Source organism: Sarcophilus harrisii, chromosome 2 (genome assembly GCF_902635505.1).
Source record: "Sarcophilus harrisii chromosome 2, mSarHar1.11, whole genome shotgun sequence".
NCBI lineage: Eukaryota > Metazoa > Chordata > Mammalia > Dasyuromorphia > Dasyuridae > Sarcophilus > Sarcophilus harrisii.
This window is the reverse complement of record NC_045427.1, coordinates 488731401-488748301: the sequence shown is the minus strand read 5'-3', so window position 1 is coordinate 488748301 and position 16901 is coordinate 488731401. Positions and strand designations below refer to the sequence as shown.

Below are 16901 nucleotides of genomic sequence, written 5' to 3'. Positions count from 1 at the left end.
AACCATGTTCAAGATCATGTGGATCTGTGATTTCACTAATAGAGGCAATCATCAATGTGGAAACAACCTCCAGGGATATAGCCTGATAACTTTTTAGTTCCTTATGGTCTTGGAGAGTTATGTCAGACTTTGTGTTCCTTCCCAAGAGATGGAGTTTTCTTGTGTGTTAATTAGGGGAGGGGGACAGGGCTCGTATCTCTTTCTGAATACTGCTCGATGTCATCTGCTTCAAAGGGAAAGTCCTAATTGAGAGTTATCTAACAGCATCCAGAAATGTGCCTGATTATGTTTGATCAGCAGACTTCTGAGTTATGGTTCCAGCCACCCTGCCCGCTTTAGCCATCTGCTGCAGGGACAGATGGCACGCTTTTGTGAACTGGACTTCGCACTCCTGGGACAGGCCAGGAAATCGCCTGAGTTCATCAGCCTATGTGAGAATAGAGCCTCTGCCCTTATTCTCACCAGGATCATGCTGTAGTGAGCAGGCTTTTGTAGCTAGCATCTGAGCACCCTAATGTTCTTTATTACTCTTCTGAGCTTGCCTAGCTTGGGGAAAGATAATCTATTGTAGGAATCCCACACGCCTTCCGACAAGATCATTTTTATCCTACTAAGTGAATGGCCAGCTAATGGGGCCAAAACCTTATGAAAATAGGCTCTTGGTCTTTCTACCAGCTCAGCTTTGTTTATATCGGGGCTGCCCAGCTCTTGACCTTATGTTTTTGGAAGGAAAAAGAAGAAAGATTGATTTCTCCTTGGTTCAGCACTACCTAGGTGGATAGCAAGCTTCCAGAAGAAAATGCCTAAAGTCATTGAAAAAGTTCTTGTATACTGGTAACTTTTGCAAATTGAAACTCCATTCAACAAGCAATTATTGAGCACCTGTTCTTGGGAACGGTGTTGGGTACAATGCTAACAGGGAGAAACAAAATAATCCATGATCTTAAGAAGCTTGCATTCTACTGGGGAGAGTGCGTGTTCATAAATAGACAAATGCAAAGTAATTTGGGTGAGGTAGGAGGATATTAAAAATTGGGAAAATTGATAAAGGTCTCTTGAAGCAGATGGCATCTGAATTGAGATCCTAAGAGGAACTAGGCTTATATGGTTTCTTTTTCTGATGCTCTGGATTTATTCTGGAGAAGAAAAAGTCTATTCAGAGAATGGTTTTGTATTTGTGCCACATCTGGATGGTTGCGCCAACTTGAATGACTTTAGACCTAAATTATCCAAGGGCAGTGAGAACATTGCTTGATTTTTGACTTCTCATCTTGTCTTTTTTTCTGTGACACTTGCCAATTTTAATTCTGAGTTTGCTATTCTGTGATCACTTAAGAAAAAGGATCTGATTAAGTTTGACTTAAGGCTGATGGTGCTTAAAAAACAAACTAAAAAACAGGTTAAAATATAACCTTATATATCCTTATGCCACAGCAGGTATAAGGATAGGCTCAAAGAGGTTAGTTTCAAGGATATCATACCATATGCCAGAAAATTAGAAGCACCATCATTTATAAGGATTTTCACAGTCTTTACTAATAAGAAATATAAAGCATTTTGTTGAATTTGGACCTTGAGGGGTCCCATGTATTTCATCACTTAGCTTTCTTTCTCATTGTTAAAGCATCTGTAGCTATAAGCATAAAAAATTTTTAAGCTAATTATTTTTAGATATGAATTGAAATTTTGCTCCTTTGTACAAGTTTCCTTTTAAGACTTTTCCAAACAGACTTTCTTTTCTCTAATTGAGGGGGATTAGGTTAATCTATAAAGTTTTCCTCCCCACAAGAATATAGTTATATATGTATCTTACTTGAAATAGTACTGTTTTGGGGAAATTTATCAAATATTTAAAACTAAGTCCAGTAGTGAGATTGATAAAGAAAAATACTTTCTGTGGAGCATCAAGATAAGATAAATGAATTTACTAGAGACTTGCAATTTTGTCACAAGCAGACATATAAAGTGTATTTATCATATCTAGACACCATAATGTTAGAAAAGGGAGAAATGCCCTTTTGTTTGAAAATTTTAAGCTAAATTAACTTATTAATTTAGAAAAAAATAAAGTTTAGTTATTTGGTTTTTTTAGTTTGATAAATTTTGATTGAGAAAACAATTATTTTCTTTTAAAAAAAATTCTTAGATGCATACCCTAATGAATGTTCTGGATATTCTTATTAGTTTTCTTGGTTCTAGCTAAGGTAAAGTACTAATAGGTAAAAATTGAGGGAGGGGTGTATCTGTGTGTGTGTGTGTGTTTGTAGGCGGTGGCCCTTTCCCCTGGTTTGTGAAATTAAATGCTCCATACTGACTATTGCTGCCTTAATGAGTGAGAGGCATGTCTTATTGCTATTTCTGGTTTGTGTGTGACTTATATATTGCCTCTGTGTTGTCCAAATGCAGAAATAAAACAAGAGAAAAATGACTTGATTCTTCTGTCTGGTCTTGAGCCTTTCAGCTGTCAAAGTTTTCATTATGAGGAGTGATCTAGTATTCTTTATTTTAACTCTTTTCTATCTCCAGGGAGATTGGACTAGATATCAGGATTCCAGGGTAAAGTTGAGACCTTTATTTCATTCGATAATATTAGATAATTAAGCATATGGGAGGACTGATGAATAATTATACTAGCAAAAGTTACTCTTACAGTTTGGAACTTTTGCTTTGAATAGCAACCCTTTCCTGTACCCCTCTGCCCTTCCTAATGAGAGGACAAGTCAGCTTTATAACTTAATGTTTAAAGATTCTGCCAAGAGGATCAGCACCATATTTGTAGCTGTATCAGCAGCTGGAAGTGCTGCCTTTGTCAATCCTAGAACTCTTGGGCTTGCAGCTATTGGTTGCTTACTGTTTATTTTGTCTAATTTTCCTTTTTATCATAAGCAGTTATGTTGCCACAGGGTTTGAAACTCGAAGATCTTTAGAGATGAGATCCCAAACCCCAAGTTTTATTTTGTTGATACCTTGGTTGAAGCAAACCATTTTATACAGGGATCATATGACACTCAGCACCCATAATCCTCCCCCTTGCTGAGAAGAGGGAATTGTTTGATCATCCTTGCTCTGGAACCAGTATTGGACGTTGCCTTGAATATAGGGTCAGCTATGGTGTAGTTTTCATTCACATAATTTTAGTGGCTCTCATTGTTTGGCCAACAAAAGGTTCCAGGTCAAGCCCCCTTGGTCTTTGTTTTGGCCCAGATTGCTTTGGAGTGAATGTAAATAAAAATTGTTGCTGTTTTGGCCAAAAACCCACAAAATCTCCCCCTCCCAGATTGATTCTTCCCTCCCTTTTGGGGAGGGGTAAGTAAAAAAGACCATTCTTTGTCTTACTTCTTTCTTACTTAGCTAATGACTGAATAGGCCATTGCCTCAGTCAAACTAAGATCTAATAAAGACCTGAAAAAGGGCAAGGTCTCCCACTGCATCCAGAGCCATGTCCAGTCATTTGGATCTGTCTCTTGCTACTGGACCCAGATGGCTCTGGAGGAGAAGGTGAGGCAGGTGACCTTGGCCAGCTTTTCCTCCCTCAAATCCAATTCACTTGCATGCCATGGCATCCCCTCCCTGATGTCATGGTCATCTTTGAGAACAAAGGACAAACAGCATTGTAGTTATGCAGATTGTTCTCCTATTTCTGTTTCTTTGCTCTCCATAAGTCAATAAAGGAGTTCCCATATTTTTCTGAACACATATTTTCATTTCTTATAATACAATAATATTCCATTATATTCACATAACACAATTTATGTAGCCACCCTTTAACTGATAGACAATCACTTTGTTTCTAATTGTTTGCTATCACAATGAGTGTTATGAATATTTTTGTATACATAAGCCCTTTCATTCTGTTATAGATATTGCAGTAGATTTCAAGTAGTGAGATTCCTGGGTCAAAGGGCATATGAATAGTTTATAACTTTTCTAATGTCATTTTATATTGTTTTCCAAAATGGCAGTCCAAGTTAGTGCTTTATCAGCAAACTGCGTTAATGGTCCTATCTTCCCATAGCATCAGTGGATAGGGTATTGGACTTCAAATCAGGAAGGACTTGAGTTCAAACCCAGTCTCAGATCCTTACTAGCTGTATAATTTTGGCCCGGTCACTTTGATGTGAAACAGGAACTTTAATAACTAATCTATCCTGTTTCCATTGTCACTCAGAGATAGACCAACTCCAGAGGCTGTCTTAATAAACATATTTTAAGACGGACTAGTACCTGGTCACAGCCATATCAGCTTTGTTCTTCACTAGGCTCCTCCCCAGCTCCTCCCCGGTTCTTTCCTAGTGGAGATCCTGCCCTTGCTTCCTTCCCTCTCTTCCCTCTGACTTTGAAAGTCCACAATACTCAGAAGCATGTTACTTGATCATGTTGCCTTGTTTAATCACATTTGATTTAGCTTGTAAGCTGTTTCATGCAATAAATGGCATCCTTTTGTGGCTGTGATAAATGTCTCATGAGTTTTTCACATCTTGAACCATTCTCCCACCCTATATTGTGGCACTTCATTTATATTATACTTCTTCAACTTGACTTTTCTCAGACTCGGTTTTGTCACCTGTACAAGTGGGATGATAACAGTAGTACCTCACAAGTTTGTGGGAGGATAAAATCAGCCCTTTACAAACCCTGAAGCTCTATACAAATATTGCGAAGCAGCAGAAGTGAGCTGAGAAAGCATCAGGATGGAGACAGCTTGTACAAAGGCAAGGAGACAGAAGATGGCATGTGGCCCCAGAGGCTCCAGCAAGTGGGTCATTTTGGTTGGTCCATAGAGTTTAAGAAGGGGATAATGTGAAATGAAGTCTGGAAAGACAAGTTGGAATAAGATTATAAAGGATTTAAAATGTCAAGCAGAGAAGTTTTCATTTTATCCTATAGGCAATAGAAAGCTTCTTGACTGGGGAAGGACACAGTCAGACCTATGTTTTAGACATTTCAGTTTGGCAGCTGTGTAGTGATGGATTGGAGAAGGGAGAAACTGGAAAGAGGGAGACCAACTGGAAGCCTGTGGGCAGGTCACAGTCAAAGAGGGCCTGAACTGCGGTGTTAGTATATGAATAAAGAAAAAGGGAGAGATGTGAAAGCTTATGGAAGTAGGCTCTGGCTCAGTAGGACAAGGTATTAGGGAATCTCTCTTTGTTCTCCCTCCTCTCCTTCTCAGTCCCCTTTGCTGGATCTTCATCCAGGTCATTCCTGGTAACTGTGGCTGTCTCCCAGGGATCTATCCTGGGTCCTCTTCTTCTCCCTCTATACTATTTTACTTCATGACATCAGCTCCCATAGATTCCATTATTATCTTCAGGCTTATGATTTTCAGATCTGTTTGTCCCGTGCTTGCTAACCTCTCTCCCAATTTCCAATTTCACATCACCAATGGGCTATTAGACCTCTCCAATTGGCTCTCTCCTGAATGACTTCAACTCAACATGTCCAAAACTGAACTTCCCTTTCCAGTCTTCTTGTGCTTCACCCCCTTCCACAAAGTCTGTGATCCAGCGATGATGACCTTCTTTTTTGCTCCTCACTTCAAACGTTCCAACCCTTTCGGGCATTCCTATTGGCTGTCCCCATACCTAGAACTTTCTTCCTCTTCATCTCCAATTCCTGGCTTTCTTCAAGTCTCAACTAATGTTTCACTTCATAATAATAACAACAATAATAAATAAAAACAACAACAATAATAGCTAACATTTATACAGTAATTACTATATAGCAGGCACATGCTAAGTGCTTTACAATTATTATCTCATCTGGTCTGCAAAACAACCCTGTGAGGCAGGTGCTATTATCCCCATCTTACAGATGAGAAAACTAAGGTCAAAAAAAAAGGGATAAATGATTTCCCAGGGTCACATAGCTAACGTGTCTGAAATCAAATTGGAATTCGGGTATTCTTGAATCCAGGTCCAGCCTCTATCCACTGCACCTGCCAGCTGCCTTATATGAAGCCCTTCCTGGTCCTTCCTTCTGAGATTATATGTGCATATCTCATTTGTTCTGATTGTTGGTTTGCCTGTGAGCTCCTCGAGGAGGTTCTGTTCTGCTTTGTTTTCTGCCCTTTTAGGGAGGCAATGCCAGTGCTTAACACAGTGCGTGGCTCTTTGACTTAAAAGAGCAGGATATATATCAGTGATTACATATAGCTTATAATTTTTTAGTACTTTAAGGTTAAAAAGTAGGCGGTATAAATATTATCATTTTTATTTTTAAAGAACAAAAAAAAATCGAGTTCAGAGAAGTCAAGTGACCTGCTCATTGTGAGATAGCAAGTATGTGTCAGAGTCAGGAACTGAATGCAGCTGTCTCTTCTATTGTATCATTGTGGATCATTCAGGATTGGGGAGACTTTTCCATGCTGAAACCTAAAAATCCCACAAATGTCAGCTTCCCTAGATTGGGAGGGTAGAAGGTGGGAAGAGAATGGACAAAGGAACTCATGCTGCTGGACTTATACGAGGGCAAATGGATCGGAGAGGAGAGACTGGAACCCCAGTGAAGTTGTGTCTCCTTAAGGAGCAGGAGCTGGTGCTGACACATTTAAGGACTGGACATCCATCCTCCCCTTGCAAGTGAAGGCCAGCCGCTTGTGACTTGCATAGGATTTATATCACCCTTGTTTCTGTGACTCGGAGTGGAAAGGGAGCACCAGCTGTTTCCTTTGGCTCCAGAAAAGAGATTGTGCAGATTCAGAGGCGGGGGGAGGGGAGGTTTATGAAGAGGATGCGGGTTTTCTCCATGATTTGTGGAAGGCTGAAAAGGAAGAAGCCATCTGCAAGTGGGAACAAGAGTGAGTGGGATGCAAAGAACAATGGACCACCGCACCAGAAAACACTGGGATGACTAGAAAACCAAGGAAGGTTATTGAGTCTCCAACCTTGGACACTGGAGAAGACTAGAGAATAATTAGGTGAACAAACAGATCCCTGCAAAGGACTGGAGCAGATGATTTCAAGGTTTCAAAGACAAAAAAAATTACTTCCCCAATTATTGCTTTAATAGAACATCAGACCAGGACTCAGAACTACAGATCTGCAGTGTGTGTCTGTAAAGGTCCAGATTTTGTGATTTCATTGGCAAATCAGTAGATAGAACACTGGGCCTGGACCTGGAGTCAGAAGCACCTGAGTTCAAATCCAGTTTCAGACACTAACTGTGTGACCCTGGGCAAATTATTTAAATGCTGTCTGCCTCCCTTTCCTCATTTACAAAATGGACATAAAAATAGTGCCTCCCTCCCAGGGTTGTTGTGAGGATCAAATGAAGTAATATTTGTAAAGCGCTATATAAATGTCAGTTCTTTTATTATTAGACTGATGCAGTGCCAAATTCATCTGCTATTTACTGTTTCAAAGAATTGTTGGAGCATGACTTGCTTCTGGCTACACTTTGTGCCAGAGGCACAGACCTGAAAGTAGGTCTCCTTTCTAAACTCCATTGTCAGACACACTGCCTTTCAAAACTCACTGAAAGATGCCTAATTACTGGGAGTTTTGAAGCCAAAGTGGGGAAGGGAGGAAGAGGAGAAGAGAAAGGTTTTTAAAAGAAAAAAGTTGAAAATTAGGGGAATAGTGAAAAAATGGCATTTTTGAAATGTCCCTTAAGGATTGTAGGTGTTAGCTTTTTGCATGTCCTGGCTCCCTTTGGCTTTTACCTCTTCTCAGAATAATGTTTTTAAAATATAATTTTCAATGGATAAAATAAAATGGGATTATAAAGGAAACCAATTGTATTGAAATGCAGATATAATTTTTTCCTTTTTAAAATAATGAAAATTCATACATTTCAAAATAATTTCAAAAAAAAGAAATCTATCCATGGACTCAGTCTATCAGATTAAGAAGCCATAATCTAAAGTAATTGTTAATTTAGAAACACAAAACTATATTCTGCAAAATTTGATTTGCTAATTAAATGTGGCTCATTGAATAGAATGCTTCATTTGGTCTCAGACAGACCCAAGTTCAAATTCAGTCTCAGATCTTATTAGCTATTTGACCCTGGAAGACATGTGACCTCTGCCTCAGTTTCCTCATCTCTAAAATGATAATAATAGCACCTGCCTCTCAATGTTGTTTTAAGGATAATATTTGACTATTTTTGTAAAACACTTAGCAGACTTTAAAGTGCTCTATGAATATTTGCTCTATGGAAACTTTTTTCTTTTAAGAAAGAAAGAAATCAAAAAATAAAAATAAAAATAATAAAAAAATAAGAAAGAAAAAATCAGGGAGAATTAGGATTTCTTTTTTCTTAAAAAAAAAAAAAAAAAAAGGAAGGGTAAGGTACTTAATAAAAAGCTAATTCCTCTTTCCTGGTTTTATTTTGTTTTGTTTTCTCAGTCCAGGGTGCTTGTTTCCCACTCATTGGCCAGAGTATCTTGACAATAAAGTCTCTTGGTAGTTTCCCTTTGGGGTATGGTACCTATCCCCATGGATTGGCACATTCAGGTCTGGGTCTTCTACACAAAGGCTCTTGCCCCCTTTTTCCATGTCTTTCTTTCCCCTTTATAAATGTTGTATTGGTACTTTAATTTTCCAATGATTTCCCTAGTAGAACTCTCCCTAGTACCAAAAAAGTCCAGGTCTCTCATTTAAAGCCCGTGCAGGAAGAAAGGCTAGATATCAGACTTGAGACAGAAGAGCCCCATTCTGCTCTTAGTAACAGGAGACATTTCATCCAACAGGTCCCAGTCCTTGCCTGGGAACCAAGAACTCCAACCTTCCTGGTCAAGCTCTGCCCTAGTTACCTTTGACTGTCTTCTCTTTCTCCTCTTACCCTTCTTTCCTCACCCCTTCTCAGTCTATTATTATTTCCAGGCTTGATGAATATTTCCTTTCCTTTGCTCAGAGTAAGGAAGACCTTCTTCCCTGGTGCACAATTGACCTCAAGGAATATTTGTTGATTACTTGACCTTTCCCAGTTCCTAACTAAATTTGGGAATTATCATTTCTTCCTTATTCCGCAGCAAATTCTTTTTATTGTTTCAAATTCTGAACTTAAACACCCAAAAAAGAGCCTTTTCATACACAGTAGATCACAAAATTACATTCTTTTGAAAAATTTTTTTATTCATTTCGAACTTAAATACAAAAAGACAAAAAAAGATAGTACATTAGCATGTACACGGTACGATATAAAAAAAGGATTCAGTTTAAAAGCATGGATTTCCATTTCACACTACTTATTTAAAAAATGTAATAAATATTACACATTATTTTCAAAGCTACCCTGCTTTTCTATGCTTTCTTTTAAGTTTTCAGTTGTTCTTTGCTATGCACTTTTTCTCTCCCTTTTCACCTCACTATAGGGAAGGTTATCATTAGACACAATGTGTGTGTGTACTTATAATACCATATTATACATACTTCTTCTTATCAGTTCTTTCTTTGGCTGTGGATAACATCTTCCTTCATAGGTCCCTTGTAGATGATTTGAATATCTAAAATACTCCAAATGTCTTAGTTGTTAAAAGTTGTTAAAAGGTAGATTCTGTTGGGAAACCCATTTCATACTACTTGGTATTTTAAAAAGCATATAATAAATGATACATATTCTTTTTTAAATTGTTCTATTCCTCTATGCCTTCTTATGCATTAGAAAATGTTTTAATGGCTCTCTCTTTCTTTCCTTTTTTTCTTTTCTTTTTCTTTCTTTTTTTTTTTTTAACATTAGCTTCTCCTCAATTAATAAATTAGAGAAAGGAGGCAGGGAAAGCTCTTGTAATAAAGAAGCATGGTCCATCGAAGTGAATGTATATAAGAGTCTTGTCCAAAAATGTGCTTCTTTTTTTGTCCCCGAGGCCTTCGCCTCTCTGGCGGGAGGTGAGGAGCACGCTCCATTATGGACCTAGAGAGCTGCGGCCCCTCTGTCCATCAGTTCGCAGCTTCTTCTAACAGCTCCCTCAGTTTGCCCTCCCCACTCTCCCCCATACCCACCTCCCCTGGGGACATCTGGTTTCTTTCTCAGTTTCTCCACAACCCCAGCCAGACACACTGAGCATTGTGGGCCCCCTGACTGCACAGAAGGCACGGCAGACACTCTGGGGAGAGGGACAAAGGGCCTTGTGTGTGCCTGGGGGTTACAGGGAGAGTCGGGCTCCCTGGCAGCAAGGAGCTGTTCTCTTTCCTGTGTCCCTTTGGGATATGCTTCTCACCTTCCCACTGACTCCCCATGAAGTTCAAATGGTTGCCTTTCAGAGAAATCTCCATCCTCCCCCCTGCAGTGCTCAGGCTCTGTAGGAGTTTTGGACCACTCACTAGCTCGGGAGCCAGAGTCTGCCTGGAGAGGAAAGCCTGGGGACTGTCTGCTAGAGAGCTTCCCAGAATCAGCCCCAACATTGGCCTTGGGGGGTGGGGAGGAACTGCTGGCACACAGGAGTCAGGGGGCCAAGAGACAGGGCAGTGTAACTGTGAACATCAATGTTTTCCCCTTTTCTTTATGCCCTTCTCCAGTTTGCCTTTTTTCTACCTGCAATCAAAATGTATGTAGCTGAGGCTGTTAGTATTGAAATGGTGAAAAAAATCAAATAATGGTCTGAATGACCAACAAATGGACTTCATGCCCTGAAGGAAGAGTAGCTTGTTGACCTAAAAGAAACTTGCCACTGGAAGAGAGAAAGAGAAAATATCTGGAAATCTTTTACCTGCATTTCTGATTTTTTTCTCTATCTTCATAACTCTAAGCCTAAGGTGCTTATCCCCTTCTCTTGGGCCTGTGTCCAAATACTGAGGTATTCCATAGTTATTAATTACCCTGCATAGGATTCTTAATTTTTGTGTGTCATGGAACAATTGGGGAGTCTAATGAAGTTTATGGACCCCTTCTCAGAAAAATGTTATTAAATTCATAAAAGGCATGCTATTACAAAGAAAATTATAATATAAAAATAAAGTATATTGATTAATATGTAAAAATATATTTTAAAATAAGTGAATATGTTATCCGCATGAGAAAGAACTGGTAAATAGATGTATAGGATAGAAAATATGTATATATAGAATTTTTTTTATATACATATATATATATGCTTATACACATATTTGTGCCTTTATGGAAGGCATCTGTAGGACAAGTGGAAAAGGGAAGAAAAAAAGGAAATTTACATGATAATTTTATTGTATATTTGAAAGGAATAGCATGTTGAACATAGTAGATTTGCAGTTTCAGTTATAATCATCTTTTTTATTGTACTTTAATTATAGAAATACTTATTTCATTCTATAATTTAAAAATAAAAATTATGTTAATGAACCTGAGATTAAGGACCATATTCTAAGACTTTTCCTTGCCCCAACATCCCAAATTAAATACTTGGATAAAATACTTGGAATCAGCATTATTTAGCAGAACAAAGTTACACACCACTTGCATAGATTCTCATAGATGCAAGGAGAAAACGTTAGGGATTGACTGGTCTTATCTCCTCCTTTCCTAGATGGTCACACACACTGAACCCAAAGACTTAACCCAGTTCACACAGTGAGTTAGTGGCAAAGTTTGGGATTCAGTACTTTCAGTCCAGTACTCAACTGTCCCATGGAAACTCTCAGCTGGTGTCCTCTAAAAGCAAAGCATCTTTCTCCCCTTATGGCCATGCATCTCTTGGGGTTCAATTAAAACTCTTGATGGAGGAGAGTGTGGATTGGCACCATAATAGAAGGAAAAAGGAGAATCCAAAAGCTCTGGTCCTTATATGTGTGACTCCATAGAAGGCAGCTGGACTTTGCTTGCATGGGCTTGGGTTTGGCTGCCAGTTGAGGTCATCCATGAGATAGTGAATAGAGGTAGTCTCACATATGAGTTAGTGCAACTGTACAGGCCCAAGGGACACATTCCAGTCAGTGGTGTCTAATAATTAATACATTCTTTATATATATATATACACACACACACACACACACACACACACACACAGACAAAGAGACAGAGACAGAGAGACAGAGAGAGAGAGACAGAGACAGACAGAGAAAGAGAGAGACAGAGACAGAGAGACAGAGATAGAGACAGAGAAACAGAGAGAGACAGAGAGAGAGAGAAAGAGAGACAGAGAGAGAAAGAGAGAAAGACAGACAGGAGAGAGAGAACACGGCTCTAGGAGCCCGGGAAGAGAGAGATCACTGTGGACTGGAATGGGAAGGAAAGCTTTCCTGGAAAATAGAGAACCTAATATGGGCTTACTATTGTTGCCGGCTTGTTCATCCTTTCTCTGCTTATCCTATTTCTAAAGCGATCCTGCACCTGGAAATCCTATCCTTCCTCCCCCCCCCCCCCTCCTCTTCCCAATCTTTACCCCTTCTCCTCCGACAAGGCCGTGGGGCCTTTAGCTGTGTCTCCCTCTAACCCTACCAGGTAATGGGCTCATTAGCACAAACTCTTTGCAGCCACATTTTAATTAAGGGCCCCGGCTCCATCTGTCAAATAGAAACCGGTGATAACTAAGTATTGACCACGTCCCTGCTGGGACTAATTTATTTATCTTGCTGTTAGATCTCTGCTGTTTGTGGTAATGGCGAGCCTGGGATGTGCAGCTTTCAGGAGGGCTGAGACAGTCAGCGCTGCCTTTGTCGCTCGAGGAGGCTTGAAGCAGGATGGGAGAAAGGGCAGGGACTTGATGCCTCAGCTGGGGGCGTCTGCAGTGTCAGCAGAGGAAGTCTGGACATGATGAATGTGAATGGAGATGGGAGGGACTTGGCTAGTGCAATGCGGCCTGCAGAGATATTAGGGTCACTTGTGTCAGTCACCAAGAATTTATTAAGCACTTCTTTAATTCTAGGCACCGTGCCAGCCAAGCACTGGTGATGATAGAGAGAAAGAACAAAAGCGAGGTCCCTTCTCACAAGGAAGTGCATTCCAATGAAGGAGACAACATATCAGTTGCTAGGTACATTTGATACACCTGCATATACATATGTATATTTATATATGCACACAGAACACATGGAAAATGATTGAAAAGGGAGGAATTCATATTTGGGAGACCAGGAAAGCCTCTTGCAGGTGAACTATAGACTCTTTTTTAAGTTTAAATTTATTATTTTTAGTTACATTTTAAGTTCCAAACTGTTTTTCTCCATCCCTTCCCACCTCTGCACTAGAGAAGTCAGCCAGTAACACAGATTTATAAATATATGTGAAGACTATACTATACATACTTCTATTTATCACTTGTTTCTCTGGAGAACATCTTCCTTTAAAGGTTAGTAATTGATTTAAATATTTATAACTCAGAATAACTTGCTGTTCACGTATTCTTCCAACAATATTGCTATTACTATGTACAACATTTTCTTGGTTCTGTTCATCTCATTTTTCATTATTTCATGCAAGTCTCCCCGTGTTTTTCTAAAATCATCCAGTTCATTATTTCTTATACATAGTTGTATTCCATCATAATAATATATTACAACTGGTTAGTCATCCTCTAAATCGGGGGTCCTCAAACTACGGCCCGCGGGCCAGATGCAGCAGCTGAGGACATTGATCCCCCTCACCCAGGGCTATGAAGTTTCTTTATTTAAAGGCCCACAAAACAAAGTTTTTGTTTTTACTATAGTCCGGCCCTCCAACAATCTGAGGGACAGTGAACTGGACCCCTATTTAAAAAGTTTAAGGACCCCTGCTAAATGATTGAGCTGAGACTTGAAGGAAGAAAAAGGCAGAAGTGAGGAGGGAGGGCATTCCAGGCATGGGAGACAGCTTGTGCAAAGGTATGGAGATGGGGAATTACAAGAGGAACAATGTCACTGGGACCACAGAGAATGAGAGGGAGTAAATCTGTAAGAAGACTGGAAAGTAGGAAGAGCTTTAAAGGCCAAACAAGGGAGTTTAGATTTTATCCTGGAGGTAATAGGGAGCCATGGAAGTTCACTGAACAGAAAGGGTGACATGGCCAATCTCTCTTAAAAAAAAAAAAAATCACTTTGGTAGCTGAGTAAAGGATGAATTGGAATAGGGAGAAAATTGAGACTGTTGTGATAGCCCAGATAAAAGGTGATATGGGCTCAAACTAGGCTTGAATTTATATAAATAGAGAAAAAGGGACATATGTAAGTGATGCTGTGAAGGTAAAAACAGCAAGATTTGGGAACAGATTGGATATGTGGATTGAGTGACAGGAAATTGTAGATAATCTTGAAGTTGCTTTGAGTAAATGGGAAGATGATGATACCAGTTATAGGGAAATTCAGAAGAGGATTTTGGAGGAAAAAGAATTAATTTTCTTTGGGATGAGATACTTGTGGTTCCTCTACTTCAAGATGTGTTGGAGACATCCAGCCACCAGGCGCCCCCAACAGGTTATAGAAAAGAATGATGAAGTTTTGATTCCCCAAGGTTTTCCCTATAACATTGTTATTATATTATAGGATTTGGAATAAAGTGGCTACCTCTTGCATAATTAATATCCAATATCAGTGTAGCCACTAAAAGGTAATAACAGAACCTCCTTAAATACTTCTACATTAATCAGAATCACACAGTATTATCCACCAAATTAAAAGGACTCAACCAAGGTTTTCCCCAGATTGTCTCAGACAAAATGAGACCTAGAAAAAACCTTAGCTTAACAAGGTCAAGGTGTCCCATGACATTGGGGACCATACCCAGTTCTGATCCATGTCTTTTTATTCAATTCCAGATTTCTCTGGAGGAGTAAGTGGGGCTGATGATTTTGCATAGTCCTGCCTCACTTAAATCCCATTCACTTGTAAGTCAAGACATTAACCTTCTGATGTCATTGGTCCTCTTCAAGAAGGAAGGGTGTCCAACAATGATAACAATTTTAGCCACTTTCCTCCCCTTTGATAGGCTCTTAAGCAAGAATGACAATTTCAGGGCCTCATGGTTTATTTTACCCAAAACAATTTAGACATGATGAAATTTTATCCACTGTACTTATAATTAAGTATTTATAACTAAAGAATTACTTCTGATGAAAACTATTGAACAATGTATCTGCCTGTTGGAGAACCTGAAAATTATTCTCTGGCATTCTTGGCCAACAAGTAATTCCATATAAACACTCTCATGATGCCTCAAAAATCATTTTAACTCAGCTCCCTGAGTGCTTAATTAAGCAAACTGTGTCTACTGTAGAGATGGGAAAACAGAGGAACAAAAAGCGTGCAGTGCAGTCCTTGCCTGCTGTCATATACAGAGCCAGTGGTGTAGTTGCACCAAGAATATCTTACTTGTTTTGAACCAAGGGCCTGACGTGAACCCTCCTAGAGAACTGGAGCAGTGGGATTCAGGATCTGGAGTGTCAGCCCAGGGACCTCTGCCTTCAATGCTGTTTCTTTTTGCAACTGCTTTCTCTTTTGACCTTATTAACTCTCCATACCTCCTCTCTTCCTCTTACCACTCCTTTCTTAGTCATCTTTGTCTTGCCCACTCCAAAATTTTATCCTGTTAACCAATCTGTTGATCAGAAGGCTTATTCTTCACAAAGTTTTGTTGAGGAGACAAAGAATGACTCAACTTGTGACCAGGAAGATTGGACTCACATGCACGTTCCTCATGGTAAATAATAATAGTAAATAAATCAACAAATATAAATGAGGATGATAGCTAGCATTGTGTAGCACCTACTATTAACCTTTTAATTGGTTTCTTGGCTACAAGTCTTTCCTTATTCCAAATCCATTACTCTGTTGTAGAAAAGTGATTTTCCTAACAAGTAAGTCTGATCATGTCCCATTCCCTATCTTGTTCAGTGACCTCCAGTGATGTTCTCTTACCTCTAGAATCAGAATTAGACTTTTCTGTTTGGCATTTAAGGCTCCTCATAATCCAGCCTTTTGCTCCCTCCCTTTCCAATTTTCTAAAATCTCACCTCCTACTACAATTCCACAATCTAGTTATCCTGGCATTTTTGAGTGGAACGCTCCACCTCTCATCTCCATACTATTTCCATAACGCTTTGCCCCCTCACTTCTAACTTTTGGTTTACTTGCCTTCTTTAAACACTGAACCAAAAGCCCATTTCTTTCTTTTTTTTTTTGCCCATTTTTTTTTGCTTTTATATATTTATTAAAGCTTTTTATTTTCAAAACATGCATGGACAATTTTTTTAACATTGATCCTTGCAAAACCTTGTGTTCCAATTTCTCTCCCCTTCCCCCATATCCTCCCCCAGAAGGCAAATAAACATGGTAAAAATATATGTTAAATTCAATATATGCATACATATTTATACAGTTATCATGCTGTACAAGAAAAATCAGATCAAAAGGGGAAAAAATGAGAAAGAAAATAAAATGCAAGCAAACAGCAACAAAAAGAGTGAAAATGCTATGTTGTGATCCATATTCAGTCCCCATAGCCCTCTCTCTGGGTACAGATGGCTCTCTCCATTACAAGACCATTGGAATAGGCCTGAAACATGTTGCTCTTGAAAAGACCCAGTCCATCAGAATACATCCTCATTGTTGTTGAAGTGTACAATGATCTGGTTCTGCTCATTTCACTTAACATCAGTTTATGTAAGTCTCTCTAAGCCTCTCTGAAAATTACTGGTCATTTCTTACCAAACAATAATATTCCATAACATTCATATACTGCAATTTATTCAGCCATTCTCCAATTGATGGGCATCAGTTTCCAGTTTCTGGCCACTATGAAAAGGGCTGCCACAAACATTCGTGCACATACAGGTCCCTTTCCCTTCTTTAGTATCTCTTTGGGATATAAGCCCAGTAGTAACACTGCTGGGTCAAAGGGTGTGCCCACTTTGATAGCCCTTTGGCCATAGTAAAAACCCACTTCTTGCAGGAGGTTCTTCTAAGTTCCCCACAGGTGCTAATGTCACCCCTTTTGGATTACTTTGTAGTTCTTCTCTTTATGTGTATTGTATCTACCTGGTATCTATCTGGAATATATCTATTTATTTACATGCT

General features: G+C 39.2%; 1 protein-coding gene across 5 annotated transcripts in view; it reads left to right on the top strand.

Moving 5' to 3' along the window:
* Positions 1-16901, top strand: part of DIPK1B (divergent protein kinase domain 1B) — a 43666-nt gene that overhangs the window by 19647 nt on the left and 7118 nt on the right. The window lies entirely within an intron of this gene.